The following is a 23124-nucleotide window of genomic DNA, read 5'->3' on the forward strand; positions in this document are numbered from 1 at the left end:
GGACCTGCATAGCATCTTCACCCTGTTGGGTTTCCTCACTTACATCCACAGTGACCGGGGCTACTCGTTTATTTTTTTTTTTAAATAAATATTTTATTGAAAATTTTTGGTCAACCAATACAGTACATTGTGCATCCTTTCACAATATTATAACAACACAAATAACAATGACCTATTTTATAAACAAAAAATGAATAAATAATAAATAACAAAAATGAAAACTAGCCCTAATTGGCAACTGCCTTGTCACAAGTAACACTCTCCAAAAATATAATTTAACAGTCCAATATATAATTATCTGTAGCAACGACCTATACATATTATACAGTATATATTAACAACCCTGAGAGTCCTTCTGGTTCCTCCTCCCCCCCCCCCCCCCCCCCCCCCCGATCCTGGGCTGCTGCTGCTGCCTTCTTTTTCCCATTCCATCTATCTTTCTGCGAGGTATTCGACGAACGGTTGCCACCGCCTGGTGAACCCTTGAGCCGACCCCCTTAGGACGAACTTAATCCGCTCTAGCTTTATAAACCCCGCCATGTCATTTATCCAGGTCTCCACCCCCGGGGGCTTGGCTTCTTTCCACATTAGCAATATCCTGCGCCGGGCTACTAGGGACGCAAAGGCCAAAACATCGGCCTCTCTCGCCTCCTGCACTCCCGGCTCTTGTGCAACCCCAAATATAGCCAACCCCCAGCTTGGTTCGACCCGGACCCCCACTACTTTTGAAAGCACCTTTGTCACCCCCATCCAAAACCCCTGTAGTGCCGGGCATGACCAAAACATATGGGTATGATTCGCTGGGCTTCTCGAGCACCTCGCACACCTATCCTCCACCCCAAAAAATCTACTGAGCCGTGCTCCAGTCATATGTGTCCTGTGTAATACCTTAAACTGAATCAGGCTTAGCCTGGCACACGAGGACGACGAGTTTACCCTGCTTAGGGCATCTGCCCACAGCCCCTCCTCGATCTCCTCCCCCAGCTCTTCTTCCCATTTCCCTTTTAGCTCATCTACCATAGTCTCCCCTTCGTCCCTCATTTCCCTATATATATCTGACACCTTACCATCCCCCACCCATGTCTTTGAGATCACTCTGTCCTGCACCTCTTGTGTCGGGAGCTGCGGGAATTCCCTCACCTGTTGCCTCGCAAAAGCCCTCAGTTGCATATACCTGAATGCATTCCCTTGGGGCAACCCATATTTCTCGGTCAGCGCTCCCAGACTCGCGAACTTCCCATCCACAAACAGATCTTTCAGTTGCGTTATTCCTGCTCTTTGCCACATTCCATATCCCCCATCCATTCCCCCCGGGGCAAACCTATGGTTGTTTCTTATCGGGGACCCCCCCAAGGCTCCAGTCTTTCCCCTATGCCGTCTCCACTGTTCCCAAATCTTCAGTGTAGCCACCACCACCGGGCTTGTGGTGTAGTTCCTCGGTGAGAACGGCAATGGGGCTGTCACCATAGCCTGTAGGCTAGTCCCCCTACAGGACGCCCTCTCTAATCTCTTCCACGCCGCTCCCTCCTCCTCTCCCATCCACTTACTCACCATTGAAATATTAGCGGCCCAATAATACTCACTTAGGCTCGGTAGTGCCAGCCCCCCCCTATCCCTGCTACGCTGTAAGAATCCCTTCCTCACTCTCGGGGTCTTCCCGGCCCACACAAAACCCATGATGCTCTTTTCAATCCTTTTAAAAAAAGCCTTCGTGATCACCACCGGGAGGCACTGAAACACAAAGAGGAATCTCGGGAGGACCACCATCTTAACCGCCTGCACCCTCCCTGCCAGTGACAGGGATACCATATCCCATCTCTTGAAATCCTCCTCCATCTGTTCCACCAACCGCGTTAAATTTAACCTATGCAATGTGCCCCAATTCTTAGCTATCTTGATCCCCAGGTAACGAAAGTCCCTTGTTACCTTCCTCAACGGTAGGTCCTCTATTTCTCTACTCTGCTCCCCTGGATGCACCACAAACAACTCACTTTTCCCCATGTTCAATTTATACCCTGAAAAATCCCCAAACTCCCCAAGTATCCGCATTATTTCTGGCATCCCCTCCGCCGGGTCCGCCACGTATAGTAGCAAATCGTCCGCATACAAAGATACCCGGTGTTCTTCTCCTCCCCTAAGTACTCCCGGGGCTACTCGTTTATGAGCGACGAACTGCGTCAGTACCTGCTCGGTAAGGGCATCGCCTCGAGCAGGACTACCAGTTACAGCCCCCGGGGAAACGGACAGGTGGAGAGGGAGAACGCGACGGTCTGGAAGGCCATCCTCCTGGCCCTCCGGTCTAGGAGTCTCCCAGTTTCCCGTTGGCAGGAGGTCCTTCCCGACGTGCTCCACTCCATTAGGTCACACTTTTGCACAGCCACGAACGAGACCCCTCATGACCGCCTGTTTGTTTTCCCGAGGAAATCCACCTCCGGAGTCTCGCTTCCAGCCTGGCTGACGACACCGGGGCCCGTACTCCTCCGAAAGCACATGAGGAGCGATAAGTCCGACCCGCTGGTCGAGAGGGTCCTGCTCCTTCACGCCAACCCCCAGTACGCCTACGTGGCGCACCCCGACGGCCGACAAGATACAGTCTCCCTCCGGGACCTGGCACCCGCCGGTTCCACTGCGACAATCACCTACTCCCCCACCCTTTACCGAACTCTGTCCCGACATGGCCTACAACCCCCCCCCCCCCATCGTCGATCTACAGGGATGAAGCTCCAGAAGACACGGTCCTGGAGTCAACACCCGTGCCCGCAGCGACGAGTTCACCACCCGTGCCCGCAGCGACAAGTTCACCACCCGTGCCCGCAGCGACAAGTTCACCACCCATGCCCGCAGCGACGAGTTCAACACCCGTGCCCGCAGCGATGAGTTCACCACCCGTGCCCACAGCGACGAGTTCACCACCCGTGCCCGCAGTGACAAGTTCACCACCCGTGCCCGCAGCGACAAGTTCACCACCCATGCCCGCAGCGACGAGTTCAACACCCGTGCCCGCAGCGATGAGTTCACCACCCGTGCCCACAGCGACGAGTTCACCACCCGTGCCCGCAGTGACAAGTTCACCACCCGTGCCCGCAGCGACAAGTTCACCACCCGTGCCCGCAGCGACGAGTTCAACACCCGTGCCCGCAGCGACGAGTTCAACACCCGTGCCCGCAGCGATGAGTTCACCACCCGTGCCCACAGCGACGAGTTCAACACCCGTGCCCGCAGCGACGAGTTCAACACCCGTGCCCGTAGTGACGAGTTCAACACCCGTGCCCGCAGCGACGAGTTCAACACCCGTGCCCGTAGCGACGAGTTCAACACCCGTGCCCTCAGCGACGAGTTCAACACGCGTGCCCGCAGCGACGAGTTCAACACCCGTGCCCGCAGTGAAACCAGAGCTCAGGCGATCGCAGCGAACACTCAAGGCGCCGCACAGACTCAACCTGTGAGCCCACTTCACCCCCGCTGGACTTCAATTTTTAACAGGGGGTGAATGTATTACTGCTACCATTCACCATTGTATTACATTACATTACATTGTATTATGTTGGTGCCCTTGTGGGCTCTGCCTATGGCTCCGCCCCCTCAGGGGAGGTATATAAATCTGCAGCTTTTAGGCAGGCAGGCACCGTTCTAGCTGATTAAAACCACTGTTCACTTCAACTCTCCGTCTCGTGTGAATTGATGGTCGCATCACCTCTGTACTGAGCCTCCCACAGTGCAGTGTTCCCTCTGTACTGAGTCTCCCACAGTGCAGCGATACCTCTGTACTGAGTCTCCCACAGTGCAGCGATCCCTCTGTACTGAGTCTCCCACAGTGCAGCGATCCCTCTGTACTGAGCCTCCCACAGTGCAGCGTTTCCTCTGTACTGAGCCTCCCACAGTGCAGCGTTCGCTCTGTACTGAGTCTCCCACAGTGCAGCGATACCTCTGTACTGAGTCTCCCACAGTGCAGCGATCCCTCTGTACTGAGTCTCCCACAGTGCAGCGATCCCTCTGTACTGAGCCTCCCACAGTGCAGCGTTTCCTCTGTACTGAGCCTCCCACAGTGCGGCGCTCACTCAGTAGGGTCACTCCCACAGTGCAGCGTTCACTCAGTGCTGTCCCATCAATGGTGCAGCTCTCCCTCAGTACCGCCCCTCCGACAGTGCAGCACTCCGTCAGTACTGCCCTTCCGACAGTGCAGCGTTCCTTCAGTACTACCTCTACGACAGTGTAGCACTCTCTCAGTACTGCCTCTCCAACAGTGCAGCGCTCCTCCAGTACTCCCTCTCTTACACAGCAGCACTCCCTCAGTATTACCGCTCCCACATTGCAGCACTCCCTCAGGACTGCCTCTCTGACAGTGCAGCATTCCTCAGTACTGACCCTCTGACAGTGCAGCATTCCTCAGTATTGCCCCTCTGACAGTGCAGCACTCCCTCAGTACTGACCCTCTGACAGTGCAGCACTCCCTCAGTACTGACCCTCTGACAGTGCAGCATTCCTCAGTATTGCCCCTCTGACAGTGCAGTACTCCCTCAGTACTGACCCTCTGACAGTGCAGCATTCCTCAGTATTGCCCCTCTGACAGTGCAGTACTCCCTCAGTGCTGACCCTCTCACAGTGCAGCACTCCCTCAGTACTGACCCCCTGACAGCGCAGCACTCCCTCAGTGCTGACCCTCTGACAGTGCAGTACTCCCTCAGTACTGACCCTCTGACAGTGCAGCACTCCCTCACGACTGCCTCTCTGACAGTGCAGCATTCCTCAGTATTGCCCCTCTGACAGTGCAGTACTCCCTCAGTACTGACCCTCTGACAGTGCAGCACTCCCTCAGTACTGACCCTCTGACAGTGCAGCATTCCTCAGTACTGACCCTCTGACAGTGCAGCATCCCTCAGTACTGCCCCTCTGACAGTGCAGCACTCCCTCAGTGCTGACCCTCTGACAGGGCAGCACTCCCTCAGTGCTGACCCTCTGACAGTGCAGCACTCCCTCAGTGCTGACCCTCTGACAGGGCAGCACTCCCTCAGTGCTGACTCTCTGACAGTGCAGAACTCCCTCAGTACTGACCCTCTGACAGTGCAGCACTCCCTCAGTGCTGACCCTCTGACAGGGCAGCACTCCCTCTGTACTGACTCTCAGACAGTGCAGCACTCCCTCAGTGCTGACTCTCTGACAGTGCAGAACTCCCTCAGTACTGACCTTCTGACAGTGCAGCACTCCCTCTGTACTGACCTCAGACAGTGCAGCACTCCCTCAGTGCTGACCCTCTGACAGTGCAGCGCTCCCTCAGTACTGACCCTCTGACAGTGCAGCACTCCCTCAGTACTGACCCTCTGACAGTGCAGCACTCCCTCAGTGCTGACCCTCTGACAGTGCAGTACTCCCTCAGTACTGACCCTCTGACAGTGCAGCACTCCCTCAGTGCTGACCCTCTGACAGTGCAGTGCTCCCTCAGTACTGACCCTCTGACAGTGCAGCACTCCCTCAGTACTGACCCTCTGACAGTGCAGCACTCCCTCAGTGCTGACCCTCTGACAGTGCAGCACTCCCTCAGTACTGACCCTCTGACAGTGCAGCACTCCCTCAGGACTGCCTCTCTGACAGTGCAGCACTCCCTCACTACTGACCCTCTGACAGCGCAGTGCTCCCTCAGTACTGACCCTCTGACAGTGCAGCACTCCCTCAGTACTGCCTCTCTGACTGCAGCACTCTTTCCTCAGTGATTCCGCTTTGATATTAAATATATTTAATTGTAAGCAGGCTGTATGAATTAACTGGTTTCACTTGTGCCCCAATGATGTACCATTAATCCAGTGCTAGATGATGAGAGTGAGAGAACATAGGCTTTATTACACAAGACCTTGCCTGCCTGAGATCGCTGTAACAACAGAGCGCCGCCCACAGGCGGCCGGCCGGTCTATATATTGTCCGGGGGGGTGGAGCCGGAGGCGGAGCCCACCAGGGTTGCAGTCCACTACATGGAAGAGGGATCATATTACAGTACTCTCCAGACAACTTATTCTGGTGAATACATTAACCACATTCACCCCCTGTTAAAAAAATGAAGTCCAGCGGGGGTGAAGTGGGGTCATCAAATGTTCAGTCTGTCCGGAGGCCGAACTGTTCTACTGGACCTCCTGAATGAAGTGAAATGAAAGTCGCTTATTGTCACAAGTAGGCTTCAATGAAGTTGACATGGGAACCAGCGGGCTCCAGGTCCCGGAGGGAGACCGTATCTTGCCGTCCGTCTTGGTGCGCGACGTAGGCGTACTGGGGGTTGGCATGCTGCAGCTGGACCCTCTCGACCAGGGGATCGGTCTTATGGCTCCTCGCATGCTTCCGGAGAAGGACAAATCCTGGAGTTGTCAGCCAGGATGGAAGCGAGACCCCGGACAAACAAACGGTCGTGGGGGGTCTCGTTCGTGACTGTGCAGAGGAGTGATCTAATGGAGTGGAGCGCGGCGGGGAGGACCTCCTGCCAGCGGGGAATCGGGAGACTTCTAGACCAAAGGGCAAGAAGGGCGGTCTTCCATACCGTCGTGTTCTCCCTCTCCACCTGCCCGTTTCCCTGAGGGTTGTAGCTCATAGTCCTGCTCCAGGCGATGCCCTTACTGAGCAGGTATTGACGCAGCTCATTGCTCATGAACGAGGTGCCCCGGTCACTGTGGACGTATGCAGGGAAACCAAACAGGGTGAAGATGCCGTGCAGTGCCGTTATAACAGTGGCTGAGGTCATGGCGGGACATGGGATAGCGGAGGGGAAGCGGGAATATTCATCAATGACGGTCAGGAAGTATATATTACGGTTGGTGGACGGGAAGGGCCCTTTGAAGCCGATGCTGAGGCGCTCAAAGGGCCGGGAGGCCTTTACCAGGTGGGCCTTGTCTGGCCTTTAGAATTGCGGCTTGCACTCCGCGCAGACGTGACAATCCCTGGTCATGGCCCTGACCTCCTTGGTGGAGTCGGGCAGGTTGCGGGCTTCAATAAAGTGTATGAGCCGAGTGATCCCCGGGTGACAGAGGTCAATGTGGATAGCTCGAAGTCGGTTGTCTTGCGCACTGGCGCATGTGCCGCGGGACAGGGCATCTGGGGGCTTATTGAGCTCTCCAGGACAATACTTGATATTGTGCATATAGGTGGAGAGTTTGATTCTCCACCTCAAGATTTTGTCATTTTTTATTTTGCCCCGTTGTGCGTTGTCGAACATAAAGGCAACCGACCGTTCGTCGGTGTTGAGGGTGAACTTACCGGCTAGGTAGTGCCTCCAATGCCGCACAGCTTCCAAAATGGCTTGCGCTTCCTTCTTGACAGAGGAGTGTCGAATCTCGGAGGCGTGGAAGGTTCTAGAAAAGAAGGCTACTGGCCTGCCCGCCTGGTTGAGGGTGGCGGCCAGGGCGACGTCTGACGCATCGCTCTCTACCTGGAAAGGGATGGACTCATCCACCGCGTGCATCGCGGCTTTGGCAATATCTGCCTTGATGCGGCTGAAGGCTACGCGGGCCTCAGCCGTCAGGGGGAATATAGTGGCTTTGATAAGTGGGCGGGCTTTGTCCACTGGGTGTAGTAGGAAAAGAGCCCCAGGCAGCGTTTGAGGGCCTTGAGGCAGTGGGGAAAGGGAAGTTCTATGAGGGGGCGCATGCGGTCGGGGTCGGGCCCGAGGACCCTGTTTTCCACGAGATAGTCGAGGATGGCTAGCCGGGTTGTGCGGAAAACGCACTTCTCCTTGTTATATGTGAGGTTGAGGGATTGGGCGGTCTAGAGGAAACTCTGAAGGTTGGCATCGTGGTCCTGCTGATCATGGCCGCAGCTGGTAATATTGTCCAAGTACGGTTATGTAGCCTGCAGCCCGTACTGGTCCACCATTCGGTTCATCGTTCTCTGGAAGACCGAGACCCCATTAGTGACGGCAAAAGGGGCGCTGAGGAAGTGGAAGAGTCGGCCGGCTTCAAAAGCCGTGTAGTGGCGATCTTCCGGGCGGATCGGGAGCTGGTAGTAGGCAGACTTCAGGACTACCGTGGAGAACACCCGGTACTGTGCGATCTGGTTGACCATCTCCGCTATGCGGGGGAAAGGGTACGCATCAAGTTGCGTGAACCGGGTTATGGTCTGGCTGTGGTCCACAACCGTCCAATTCTTTTCCCCGGTCCAGACAATCACCACTTGTGCTCTCCAGGGGCTATTACTGGCCTCGATGACCCCCTCCCTCAAGAGTCGCTGGACCTCCGACTTGATAAAAATCATGTCTTGTGCACTGTACCGCCTGCTCCTGGTGGCGACGGGCTTACAGTCGGGGGTGAGGTTTGCAAAGAGCGAAGGGGGGGTGTCTATATACCGTTCGGGTGTGCGGAGCCAGAGGCGGAGACCACCAGGGTTCCTGTACACCACATGGAAGAGGGATCATATTACAACTTATTCTGGTGAATACATTCACCATACCCAACATACTTCTTGGCTGAGGAGTGCTCTGTTTAGAAAGTGAAATCAATCTTTGGAAAAGTGTGTAAAGATTGGTCTTAGTTCTATCCTTCACAAACTGGCTAACATCCAACAGTGCAGCCGTCCCTCACTACAGACCTTCTGACTGTGCGGCCCTCCTTCAGTCCTGCCCCTCAACAGTGCAGCATTACCTCAGTCCTGACCCTCTGACAGTGTGGCACTCCCTCAGCAGTGCACTCAGACAGTGCATGCTAATATTTCATTTGTATCTAACACAGAAATGCAGTATCCACACTGTTCAATGCCTGTGGGCGACACTGTGGCACAGTGGTTAGCACTGCTGCCTCACACGCTAGAGACCCAAATTCAATTCTGGCCTCTGTCTGTGTGGAGTTTGTCTGTTCTCCCCGTGTCTGTGTGGGTTAGCTCTGAGTCTCCAGCTTCCTCCCACAGTCCAAAGATGTCCATCTCTAAAAGTTGGAAAGACCAAGGAACTGATCATCGACTTCAGGAAGCGCAGCACGTCACGCACTCCCGTCTGCATCAATGGCTCCGAAGTGGAGATGGTCGATCGCTTTAAGTTCCTGGGGGTCACCATCACCAACAGTCTGTCCTGGTCCACTCACGTTGATGCAACAGTCAAGAAAGCCCAACAACGTCTCTACTTCCCCCAGAAGCTGAAAAAATTTGGCATGTCTGCATCGACTCTCACAAACTTCTACAGATGTGCGATAGAGAGCCTCCTATCCGGCCGCATCACAGCCTGGTATGGCAACTGCTCAGTCCAAGACTCTGCCGCAGAAAAATACTTTTCACTGTACTTCGGTACATGTGACAATAAATCAAATCAAATCAAATCAGATTAGATGGATTGGCCATGTTAAATTGCCCCTTAATGTCCTGGGACGTGCAGATTAGGTTCTGGGTTACGGGGATTGGGCTGGGTGGACAGGAGTGTGTAAAAGAGTAGAGTGCTCATTTGAAGGGTCGGTGCAGATTCGATGGGCCGAATGACCTTCTTCTGCACTGTCGGGATTCTATGATTCCTGTTGATAATGAGCCAGGCAGTAAGAAGCTGTTTTTGCGAAGTTAACAGTGGCCACCTTGGACAGAACATACGAACATTGGCATTTTAAATCACGGTAACACAGTGGTTAGCACTGTTGCTTCACAGCGCCAGGGTGCCACGTTCGATTCCCAGCTTGGGTCACTGTGTGTGTGGAGTCTGCACGTTCTCCCCGTGTCAGTGTGGGTTTCTTCCGGGTGCTCCGGTTTCCTCCGGCAAGTCCCGAAAGACGTGCTATTAGGTAATTTGGACATTCTGAATTCTCCCTCCTTGTACCCGAACAAGCGACGGAATGTGGCGGCTAGGGGCTTTTCACAGTAACTTCACTGCAGTGTTAATGTAAGCCTACTTGTGACACTAACAAAGATTATTATAAATGTTCCTCTGCTCCTCACCTGAAGCTGTGGTGGTTGTGTACAGGTAACTGTGAACACCGTTAGCCGGACCTTTATTTTGACGGGAAGACCTGTTCCATTCTGTACAATAAGATGAGGATTTGAATGGTAGGGAAACACTTGAGTCCAGGGAGTCTGTTCATTGTGGAGACCATGGAGTGGAGTGTACACTGGGTATGGAAGGCGATGCCATGGGCGGGCAGGGTCTATGACAGCAGAGATTGTATACTGGGTGTGGAGTGAGAAAGAGGGAGGTACCCAAAAATTGCAAACCTGTGGGTCACACATGTTCTTGTCAAATGACCGTGTGAACAATCCATTAATATTGGCAGCGAATGAATAGCGACAGAGCAGGATAGAAATATTCCTTAACACTTTACCCGACAGCTAAATTGAAAGTTTCGTCATAGAGGCAGGTGGAATTGTTTGCTGTAATGACAACAGTTGATGTTTATGTCAGGTTTTATGCAGCAGTGAATTATTTCTACTGCTAACCTGCTCACCACTGGTGCAGTACCGATCTCCAATTATCATGGCTCCATTCCTCACTGGGTGCTAAGAAATCCCAGCTGCTCGTTGTTGCTGCTAATGCTGGAAATTGTGGTGTGCTATCCTTCTGAATTATGTAATGAGTGTCAGATACAATTGGAAGCCAGTTGCTGACAGAGGCCGGGAAGATGGTCAAGGCGAGAATACCCTTTATCACTCCTTGTGTCGTGTGGGAATTCTCAATGTGTCCTTGGCAAATGACGATTCATTTCCTGCGAATGTTAGATAGCCTGAACCACACAGAGATATGTGCGGTGGCACATTATTATAGAGATAGTATTGCAACCAGAAATAAGAGTCCAGATAACTGAAGAGTTTGAGGTAGTGGGTGATGGATTGAACACTTCAGTTCAATAGATTAAATTAAATTATTTGAACCATTCAGAACACAAGTACTTCAATTGCCTGCAAGACGGGAGTCTCACTGTCAGGACTTCCTTTAATATGTACTCTGCAAGTGTTTGATGGGACAGTGTGGAATAAACTTTACTCTGTACGATGACGTTCCTTCCTGTTATTGCCCGACCGGAGACCAGAGGGTCTGCAACCTCAGAGTCCTTGTGGCCTCACCTAAGTATAATCTCCCTAGATGAGGGACAGAGCTGCACCCTTAAGCCAGGGGCCTCATGGGACATAAATACCTGGGCCAGGTGTGGGAGACCCTGCGGGGAGTAGAAGTTGTAATATCATAGGTAAAATAAACTTGAGTTTTTCTTACAGTCATTGCTTCTGTGTGGTCGCTCGACTGGAACTTTACACTGCGCCAGGAATATTTGATGGGTCAGTGCAGAGAGAAATTTACTCTGTGTCAAACCTTCTCCAGAAATGTTTGATGGGGACAGTGCAGAGGGAGATTGACTCCGTATCTAACCTGCCCCAGGTGTGTTGGATGGGAAATGTCAAGGGAGATTTACAGCTGTAACGTTTGCTTTCTGTTGTTAAACTGGTAGTTCCACCTTTTCGCAAAATTATGGACATCTTTGCTGAAGATGTGCTTAATCACGTTCCAAATAATTTCATGCGATGTGCTCTGAGCAAAAAGGCTAAAATCCCCAAGAGACAGGTGTACACAGCCGAGGAGCAGATGGTGGTTAATACTGAGGAATGTAATGGGTCATCAATTCACATTACAGAACACAAACACCCACTGCTCACAGGTCAATGTGTTATCTTTCTCTGGTCACAGGCATTGACAGTCATAGCATATTAGCTTTCTATCAATTATTCCTAATGGAGCAGGTCACAACCAAGGTCATATCCCACCCCTGCTCTCCACTCCCCCCACCTGACCCCGCATGTGCTCACTCGCAGCCCCTGAATTGAGTGTTGGTTCAACTTGTAAATCACTTTTCAGGATGAACTGTTCCGAGATGTCTGGGCACTGGGATGTGGATGGACCCAGGGTCAAGCACAATTTTATCATGGTCGGATGCTGAGTAAAGCTCCCCCTGCACTGTTCCAATAAACACAGGCTGGGGTGACGTTTCCAGCCCAAAACATGGAGCAGCCCAGAAAATGAGACCTGCTTGATCAGTGAACTTAGAACGAGCACACAGCTTGCCTCAAAATATGTGAAATTCAGTCAGAAACGTTATTCGGATGAACATGGAGAGAAATGGAAGTGGTTGTACTAATCTGGCAAGGGGCAAAGGTCAGGGGTAGGAGTTTAGGAGCAAAGTGGTGCGTTGAATACTGAGATCTAAGGACATCAAGAGTACTCAAGCTGAAGGAGCTTCTCTGTGTCTGAACCTGCTGCAATAGGGTCACTTTTAACCCAGCCCATATGATGTCATGAATTGGACAAGTGGCACCTGAACCTAGATTAACACCTGTTGCTCTCAGGATTATACTGGAACGCCTGGTGACAGCCTTTACAACAGGACAGAGAGGCTCAGGTCAGGAGGAAAGACCAACCAGGCTGTTAAAATATTAATTGAGCACTTTGGGAAAGAAAAAAAGATTGTGTTTAAATAACACCTCAGGATAAATCAAAGCACTTTACTGCTAAGTACCCACAACGTTTAGTCACTGTTGAATCTGCAGTAGGCAGAATGCAAAGACGAAAGTAGAAATTACAGAACAAGGTTTATTCCAATACAATTACAACACTCCGCCTCTCCCCTAATGGTCTCCTTCCCCGACCTGCAGCTAGGCCGGATGTGGTGAATGTATTCACCATAATATAAGTTGTCTGTATAGTACTGTGGCCTATGGCCAGGGAATGGTAATATGATCTCCTTCCATGTATTGTACTGGAACCCTGGTGGGCTCCGCCTCTGGCTCCGCCCCCCCCCCCCCCGGGGGCAGTATATAGACCTGCCGCCTGTGGGCGGTGCTCATTGTTACAGCAGTCACAGGCAGGCAAGTTCTTGGATAATAAAGCCTATGTTCACTCGTTCTCATCGTCTTGTAGTGAATTGATGGTATTTATTATCCAATTTATTATCCAAAGACATCACTACGGAAGCCGCTCTGAAGCCTGATAAACTGGAACTCGATGCACGAGCAGCAGAAGCTAAGGAAATCTTCTCCCACTGGCTCCGCTGTTTTGAGGCCTACCTCGACTCCTCTGAAATGCCTCCCTCCGCGCCCTCAAGCTGCGCCTCCTCCACGCCCGGGTGAGCCACCGAATCTCGGGTATGATTGAGGACGCAGTCGCGTATGAAGCGGCGGTCGCGATTCTAAAGAGACAGTTTGTGAAGCCCGTGAACGAAGTGCTCGCGTGACACCTCCTCACTACCCGCTGTCAACGTGCCGGGGAATCGCTGGATGAGTATCTAGAGAACCTGACACTACTCGCCTGCAACTGCAACTACAGGGATGTGAAGGCCGATGAGCACATGAAGCTGATGATCCGACGGCACTGGATGGGTTTTGGAGGGGTTTTGCGAGGACTATGTCCAAGGTGGTGAATGCCCGGGTCAAGCTGAGCTGGGGATTAGCATTATTTGGGGAATCGGACGAGCCGTGAGTGCAGGAGGCGAAAGAGGCCGGTATTCTGGCCTTTGCGTCCCTGGTAGCCCGGCGGAGGATTTTGCTATTATGGAAGGATGCGAAGCCCCCTAGTGTGGAAGCTGGGATCAATGATATAGCAGGGTTCATCAAGCTGGAGAGGATAAAGTTTGATTTTCCAAGGTCTGTGCAGGGGTTCCTCAGGCGGTGGCAACCGTTCCTAGACTATCTCGCGGAGCGTTAGGAGGAGGTCAGCAGCAGCAGCCCAGGTGCGGGGGAAGGGGGGGGGGGGAGAGAGGGAGGGGGTGTTTATCTTGGGGTGGTGTTTGGGTTAAGGTGTTTTTTTTCTCCCTATCTGTGCTTTTTACTGTTATATGGGGGGTTACTGCATATGGGGGAAATCTAATGTATAATTTCCACTTGTTGTGTTCTTGTTGCTTACTTTTTGTTGGGGGGAGGGGATTTGTTGAAAATTTGTTGAAAAACGTGAATAAATATATATATTTTTTAAAAGAAGCTGATGATCCGGGACACCTACATGGCTGGGGTCCGGCCTAACTACGTTCGGCAGCGACTGCTGGAAAACGGGGCCACTGATCTACAGGACACGGTAAAACTAGCCACCTCGTTAGAGGTGGTTTACCAGAGCCTCAGCGCGTTCCCGGCAGACCCAGTGAACCACTTGTGGGCACCACAGATGCGGCCTTCACCAGACCCGACTATGTCCCAGGCCTGTGCCGCGCAGCTGCCCGTTCAGCCCGGGGGACCGCCTTGCTACTTCTGCGGTCAGGGCCAACGCCCCCAGCAACATTGCCCAGCCCGCACTGCAACATGTAGCGACTGCGGCAAAAAGGGACATTTTGCCAGAGTCTGGCTGGCCCGATCCAAAGCCCCGAAGCCAAAAGCTTACCTGGCCCGATCCACGGACTCACAGGCCCGCGGACCCCACAATGTGGCTGCGTGCCTGCCGGTACCGGCCCCTTCAGACACATCATCCGCCTCGTGCAGCTCGTGGGGGGCGCCATCTTTAACTCAGCCCGACACGTGCGACCGATAGGGGTGGCCATCTTGGTCGTCATCTTCAACTCAGCCCGACACGTGCGACTCGTGGGGCCGCCATCTTGTGACCCCGATACCTCCGACCAAGCAGATTACCCGCAGCTCAGCGCAGTCACCCTCGGCCAGTTGCAGCCAAAACATCTGAAGAATTCGATGATGGCCGTCCGGGTCAGTGGGCGCGAGACTGCCTGTCTTTTTGACTCCGGGAGCACAGAGAGCTTCGTCCATCCCGACACGGTAAGGCGCTGCTCTCTCCACACCTACCCCGTGTCCCAGACAATCTCCCTTGCCTCTGGGTCCCATTCGGTACAGATTCGGGCGTACTGTGTCGCGAACCTCGCGATACAGGGCGTTGTGTACGCCCATTTTAAACTGTCTTCCCTCACCTCTGCGCCCCCCTACTGTTTGGACCTGACTTCCAATGCAGTCACTGAAGTCTGACACTAAAGTTCGGCAGACCCCTACCCCCTCTCACTGTATGTAGCCTCGCGACACTTAAGGTCACCGCCCCTTCGCTCTTTGCAAACCTCACCCCCGACTGTAAGCCCGTCGCCACCAGGAGCAGGCGGTACAGTGCACAAGACATGATTTTTATCAAGTCAGAGGTCCAGCGACACTTGAGGGAGGGGGTCATCGAGGCCAGCAACAGCCATTGGAGAGCACAAGTGGCGATTGTCTGGACCGGGGAAAAGAATCGGATGGTTGTGGACCACAGCCAGACCACAAACCGGTTCACGCAACTTGATGCGTACCCCCTCCCACGCATAGCGGAGATGGTCAACCAGATCGCACAGTACCGGGTGTTCTCCACAGTAGATCTGAAGTCTGCCTACTACCAGCTCCCGATCCGCCCGGAAGATCGCCACTACACGGCTTTTGAAGCAGCAGGCCGACTCTTCCACTTCCTCAGGGTCCCTTTCGGCATCATGTGGTCTCGGTCTTCCAGAGAACGATGAACCGAATGGTGGACCAGTACGGGCTCGGGCTACATACCCGTACTTGGACAATATTACCATCTGCGGCCATGATCAGCAGGACCACGACGCCAACCTTCAGAGGTTCCTCCAGACCGCCCAATCCTTCAACCTCACATATAACAAGGAGAAGTGCGTTTTCCGCACAACCCGGCTAGCCATCCTCGGCTATTTCGTGGAAAACGGGGTCCGAGGGCCCAACCCCGACCGCATGCGCCCCCTCATGGAACTTTCCCTTCCCCACAGCCTCAAGGCCCTCAAACGCTGTCTGGGGCTATTCTCCTATTACGCCTAGTGGGTCTCCAACTATGCGGACAAAGCCCGCCCACTTATCAAAGCCACTATATTCCCCCTGACGGCTGAGGCCCGTTTGGCCTTCAGCCGCATCAAGGCCGATATCGCTAAGGCCGCGATGCACGCGGTGGATGAGTCTGTCCCCTTCTAGGTAGAGAGCGATGCGTCAGATGTCGCCCTGGCTGCCACCCTCAACCAGGCGTGCAGACCAGTAGCCTTCTTTTCTAGAACCCTCCACGCCTCCGAGATTCAACACTCCTCTGTCGAGAAGGAAGCGCAAGCCATTGTGGAAACTGTGCAGCATTGGAGGCACCAGCAAGCCGGTAGGAGGTTCACCCTCGTCACCGACCAGCGGTCGGTGGCCTTTATGTTCGACAACGCATAACGGGGCAAAATTAAAAACGACAAAATCTTGAGGTGGAGGGTCGAATTCAAAATTTTTCAATACATTTTTACAAAAATGGGGCAAACGCCCCTTACATAAACCAAAACAAGAACCCCCCCACCCCCCCGGGTTGCTGCTGCCATTGACCTCCACCTAACGTTCCGCGAGAAAGTCTAGGAACGGTTGCCACCGCCTGGAGAACCCCTGCCCAGTCCCTCACAAGGCAAACTTTATCTTCTCCAACCTGAGAAACCCTGCCATGTCACTGATCCAAGCCTCCACGCTTGGGGGCTTCGCGTCCTTCCACGTTAGTAAGATCCTTCTCCGGGCTACCAAAGAGGCAAAGGCCAGAACTCCAGCCTCTTTCGGCTCCTGCACTCCCGGCTCGTCTGATACACCAAATATTGCTAGCCCCCAGCTCGGTTTTACCAGAGTATCCAAGACTCTGGACATAGCCCTTGCGAAGCCCCTCCAAATCCCCTCAAGCACCGGACATGCCCAGAATATATGGCCGTGATTTGCTGGGCTCCCCGAACACCTCACACACCTGTCCTCTACCCCAAAAAACTTACACATCCTCGCCCCGTCATATGCGCCCTGTGTACCACTTGGAACTGGATCAGGCTGAGTCTGGCGCAAGACGAGGAGGAGTTAACCTTGCCCAGGGCATCCGCCCACAGGCCCTCATCCAGCTCCTCACCCAGCTCCTCCTCCCACTTGCCCTTCAGCTCCTCCACCGAGGCTTCCTCCGCCTCCTGCAGCTCCTGGTAAATCGCCGCGACCTTGCCCTCTCCCACCCATACACCCGAAATCACCCTGTCCTGTATCCTCCGGGCAGGCAGCAGCGGAAATTCCCCCACCTGTCTCCTCACAAACGCCCTGATCTGCATATACCTGAAGGCATTTCCCGGGGGTAACCTAAATTTCTCCTCCAGCGCCCTCAGACTGGCAAAAGTCCCGTCAATGAATAGTCCCCCATCCTTTTAATTCCCGCCCGATGCCAACTTAGGAATCCGCCACCCATCCTGCCCGGTGCAAACCTATGGTTGTTCCGTATCGGGGACCAAACCGAGGCCCCCACCTCCCTCCTGTGCCATCTCCACTGCCCCCAGATCCTCAGTGTCACCGCCACCGCCGGGCTCATGGTATACCGTGTCAGCGGTAGCGGCAACGGTGCTGTCACCAGTGCCCCCAGGCTAGTACCCACACATGACGCCGCCTCCAGTCTTTTCCACACCGCCCCCTCTCCCTGCATTACCCATTTCCGAATCATTGCCACATTAGCTGCCCAGTAGTAGCTACACAGATTCGGAAGCACCAGCAGCCCCCCCCCCCACCCCCGACTGTGCTCCAAGATCAGTCTCTTAACCCTCGGGGTCTTACTTGCCCATACGAACCCCATAATGCTCTTGCTCACTCTCTTGAAAAGGCCTTGGGGATGAGAATAGGCAGGCACTGGAACACGAACAAGAACCTAGGGAGGACCGTCATCTTAACGGGCTGCACCCTACCCGCCAGGGAGAGTGGCAACACGTCCCATCTCCTAAAGCCCTCCTCCATCTGGTCCACCAACCGCGCCAAGTTGAGCTTGTGCAGGACCCCCCAACTCCTGGCCACCTGGATACCCAAATACGGGAACTCCTCTCCACCCTCTTGAGCGGCAGCTCCTCCAGCCTCCTCTCCTGACCCCTCGCATGCACCACAAAGAGCTCACTCTTCCCAACATTGAACTTGTATCCCGAGAAGTCTCCAAACTCCCTAAGGGTCTGCATGACATCTGCCATCCCCTCCACTGGATCTGCAATATACAAAAGCAGGTCATCTGCATATAACGAGACCCGATGCTCCTCCCCTCCCCGGACCAACCCCCTCCAGTTTCTAGACTCCCTTAGTGCCATAGCCAGCGGCTCAATTGCCAGGGCAAACAGCAGGGGGGGGGGGGGGCAGGGGGCACCCCTGTCTCGTCCCACGGTACAACCTGAAGTACTCTGACCTCAGCCGATTCATCGATACGCTTGCCACCGGGGCCTGGTATAACAATTTGACCCACCCTATGAACCCCTCCCCGAACCCAAACCTGTCCAGCACTTCCCACAGGTACTCCCACTCCACCCAATCAAAGGCCTTCTCCGCGTCCATTGCCGCCACCACTTCCGCCTCCCACCCCCTCCGACGGCATCATGATCACATTCAGGAGCCTCCGCACGTTTGCATTCAACTGCCTGCCCTTCACAAACCCCGTCTGATCCTAATGTATCACTCCCGGGACACAATCCTAGTGGCCAGGACCTTCGGCAACAACTTGGCATCCACATTAAGGAGCGAAATCGGCATATACGAGCCACACTGCAGCAGGTCCTTGTCCCGCTTGAGGATAAGCGAGATGAGCGCCCGAGACATCGTCGGGGGAAGAATCCCTTCCTCCTTCGCCTCGTTGAAGGGCCTCACCAGCAACGGATCCAACAGTTCCACAAACTTCCTATAGAATTCGACCGGGAACCCATCCGGCCCCGGGGCCTTGCCCGCCTGCATACTCCCCAACCCCTTAGCCAGCTCCTCCATCCCGATCGGGGGCCCCAAACCTTCAACCTGTCCCTCCTCCACCCTCGGGAACCTCAATTGGTCCAGGAACCGCCGCATCCCCTCCCCCCCTCCGCGGGTTCTGACTTGTACAGGTTCCCGTAGAAATCCTTGAAGACCTCATTTCATTTGGCCGGACTCCGCACCGTGTTCCCCCCTCTATCCCCGATTCCTCCAATTTCCCTCGCCGCCTCCCTCCTACGTAGCGGATGCACCAGCATCCGGCTCGCCTTCTCCCCATACTTGTACGCTGTCCCCTGCACCTTCCTCCACTGGGCCTCGGCTTTCCCCATAGTCCTTTTGGAGGCTCTGCCGCTCCTTCAGCAGCCCCTCTTCAGGGGAATCCACGTATCTCCTATCCACCCTCAGTATCTCCCCCACCAGTCTCTTCCTCTCCATCCTCTCCCTCTTCTCCCTGTGAGCCCTGATTGAGATTAGCTCCCCCCTGACCACCGTCAGCGCCTCCCAAACCACACTAACCGGTACCTCCCCATTATCATTGGCTTCTATGTACCTTTGAATGCACCCCCGGACCCGCCCACAGACCTCCTCATCTGCCAGCAATCCCACATCCATGCGGCACAGCGGGCGCTGGCCACTCTCCTCCCCCAACTCCAACTCCACCCAGTGCGGGGCGTGGTCCAAAATAGCTATGGCCAGTTTCTAATTGGAGGGCTGTGACGAGTGGTGTTCCACAGGGATCAGTGCTGGGACCTTTGCTGTTTGTAGTATATATAAATGATTTGGAGGAAAATGTAACTGGTCTGATTAGTAAGTTTGCAGACGACACAAAGGTTGGTGGAATTGCGGATAGCGATGAGGACTGTCAGAGGATACAGCAGGATTTAGATTGTTTGGAGACTTGGGCGGAGAGATGGCAGATGGAGTTTAATCCGGACAAATGTGAGGTAATGCATTTTGGAAGGTCTAATGCAGGTAGGGAATATACAGTGAATGGTAGAACCCTCAAGAGTATTGAAAGTCAAAGAGATCTAGGAGTACAGGTCCACAGGTCATTGAAAGGGGCAACACAGGTGGAGAAGGTAGTCAAGAAGGCATACGGCATGCTTGCCTTCATTGGCCCGGGCATTGAGTATAAGAATTGGCAAGTCATGTTGCAGCTGTATAGAACCTTAGTTAGGCCACACTTGGAGTATAGTGTTCAATTCTGGTCGCCACACTACCAGAAGGATGTGGAGGCTTTAGAGAGGGTGCAGAAGAGATTTACCAGAATGTTGCCTGGTATGGAGGGCATTAGCTATGAGGAGCGGTTGAATAAACTCGGTTTGTTCTCACTGGAACGAAGGAGGTTGAGGGGAGACCTGATAGAGGTATACAAAATTATGAGGGGCATAGACAGAGTGGATAGTCAGAGGCTTTTCCCCAGGGTAGAGGGGTCAATTACTAGGGGGCATAGGTTTAAGGTGAGAGGGGCAAGGTTTAGAGTAGATGTACGAGGCAAGTTTTTTACGCAGAGGGTAGTGGGTGCCTGGAACTCGCTACCGGAGGTGGTGGAAGCAGGGACGATAGTGACATTTAAGGGGCATCTTGACAAATACATGAATAGGATGGGAATAGAGGGATACGGTCCCAGGAAGTGTAGAAGATTGTAGTTTAGTCGGGCAGCATGGTCGGCACGGGCTTGGAGGGCCGAAGGGCCTGTTCCTGTGCTGTACATTTCTTTGTTCTTTGTTCTTTGTACTCCGTCCCCTCCACTCTTGGGATCAACGCCCTACTCACCACGAAGAAGTCTATCCGTGAATAGGCCTTGTACACATGGGAAAAGAAGGAGAACTCTCTCCCCGCTGGCCTGGCAAACCTCCACGGATCCACCCCCCCATCTGATCCATGAACCCCCTCAGAACCTTGGCCGCAGCTAGCCTCTTGCCCGATCCCGACCTAGATCGATCCAGTGCGCTTCATGAACCCTGCATCGTCCCAATTCGGGGCCCATACATTCACCAGCACCACCCGGGCCCCCTGTAGCCTACCACTCACCATCACATATCGGCCCCCATTATCTGCCACAATACTCATCGCCTCGAACGTCACCCGCTTGCTCACCAGGATTGCAACCCTCCTATTCTTCGCATCCAGCCCAGAGTGAAAGACCTCGCCCACCCATCCCTTCCTCAGCCTGATTTGATCCGCCACCTTCAGGTGCGTCTCCTGCAACATAGCGACGTCCCTTTAAGTGCGCAAACACCTGGGCCCTCTTGACCGGCCCATTCAGGCCCCTCACATTCCAAGTTATCAGCCGGATCGGGGGACTACCCCCCCCCGACTAGCTATCTCCTTTCTTAGGTCAGCCACGTGCCCACGGCTCCCGCACTCTCCAAACCCCCAGGCGGCTCACCCGGGCTCACCCACCCCGACTCTCCCTCTTACCTCCAGCTCCCCCTCAGTCAGTACAGCAGCAACCCAGTCCCGCACCCCCCCGCCCCCCCCCCCCCCTCACCCCACCCACCCCTCCCCCGGCCAGGCAATTGCTTAGCCCCCTTGCTTCCCCCATTGCACTCCCGTAAGTCAGCTGACTCCTGCTGACCCTCGGCCGCTCCCGCCTCTGCCAACGATCTTCTGATTGAATTCCCCTTCGAAGTCCCGCCCCCCCCCTATGTGCCAGTGCGGGCTCCCATCTGGTACTGCCCCCCGCATCGGGCCACACCCCCCCCCCCTTCTTGCGTGGGAAAAGTCCGTGTTTTCTGCCTGGGCCGGCCCCGCCCCCTGTGGCGCAGCTCCTTTCTCCTGCAGCCTCTCCCCAATTCCCAACGGCCCAGGGCCTTCGGTCCCCCCCCCCTTCAAGCGCGGGGAACAGCCCCTCCAAATCAATACACATGCCCTGAAAACACACACATCAAATCAAATCGCCCCTTCCCACTCCCCAACATCCCCACAACCTGCAGCAAACCATTAATTTGAGTCTAGCTTTTCATTTTGGATGAAGGTCCACGCCTCGTCCACGCATCAAAATAATGGTGTCGGTCCTGAAAAGTGACCCACAGCCACGCTGGCTGCAGCAGCCCAAATTTCACCCCCTTTCGATGGGGAACCGCCTTGGCCCGGTTGAATCCTGCCCTCTTCTTGGCCAGCTCTGCACTCCAGTCCTGGTAGATGCGGATTTCAGTGTTCTCCCACCTGCTGCTCCGCTCCTTCTTCGCCCACCTCAGGACACACTCTCTGTCAGTGAAACGGTAAAACCGCACTACCACAGCCCTCGGCGGCTCATTCGCCCTCGGCCTCCTTGCCAGGACTCTGTGAGCCCCATCCAGGGGCCTCGGGAAGGCTCCCGCGCCCATTAGCGTGCCCAGCATCGTGGCTACATACGCCCCGACATCCGACCCCTCCACGCCTTCAGGACGACCCAGAATCCGCAGATTCCTCCTCCTCAACCTGTTCTCCAGGCCCTCGAACTTCTCCTGCCACTTTTTGTGCAGCGCCTCTTGCGCCTCCACTTTCACCGCCAGACCAGGACCTCATCCTCGTTGTCAGAGGCTTTCTGCTGCACCTCCTTAATCGCCGTCCCCTGCGCCCTCTGGGTCTCCACCAGCCTCTTGATCGACACCTTTATAGGGGCCAACATCACCGCCTTCAACTCCGCAAAGCAGCTTTTCAAAAATTCCTGCTGCTCCCGAGACCACTGACCCCACGCTGCCTGGTCTCCACCCGCCGCCATCTTGTTTTTCCGCCCTCGCTCTCCTCTCTTTTCCAGTGCCGCTTTTTTGACCGCTCCGCTCCTGGCCCACTCCATACAGTACTGGGGGAACCTCACTGCTGCCTTCCCACACCGGGAATCGCCGTCCAAGTGCCGCTGGGGCTCCTCAAAAGGGCCCAAAAGTCCATTCACGGCGGGAGCTGCCGAACTTGCGACCTACCCAGGCATAGCCGCAACCGGAAGTCCGTCCTATACTTACCATATCGAGTATCATCCTGGGGAGCTCAACGAGCTCTCAGATGCCCTGTCCCGCGGCACATGCGCCAGCGTGCAAGATGACCGACTTCTGGCTATCCACAATGACCTCTGTCACCCGGAGGTCACTCGGCTTATCCACTCTATTAAGGCCTGCAATCTGCCCTACTCCACCGAGGAGGTCAGGGCCATGACCAGGGATTGTCAAGTCTGTGCAGAGTGCAAACTGCACTTCTACCGGCCAGACAAGGCCCACCTGGTAAAGGCCTCCCGGCCCTTTGAGCGCCTCAGTATCGACTTCAAAGTGCCCTTCCCCTCCACCAACTGTAATATATACTTCCTGACCGTCATTGACGAGTAGTCCCACTTCCCCTTCACTATCCCATGTCCCGACATGACCTCAGCCAGTGTTATAACGGCACTGCACAGCATTTTAACCCTGTTTGGTTTCCCTGCATACGTCCACAGTGACCGGGGCACCTCGTTCATGAGCAATGAGCTGCGTCAGTACCTGCTCAGTAAGGGCATCACCTCGAGCAGGA

This window comes from Scyliorhinus torazame, chromosome 17, assembly GCF_047496885.1.
Source record: "Scyliorhinus torazame isolate Kashiwa2021f chromosome 17, sScyTor2.1, whole genome shotgun sequence".
Lineage (NCBI taxonomy): Eukaryota > Metazoa > Chordata > Chondrichthyes > Carcharhiniformes > Scyliorhinidae > Scyliorhinus > Scyliorhinus torazame.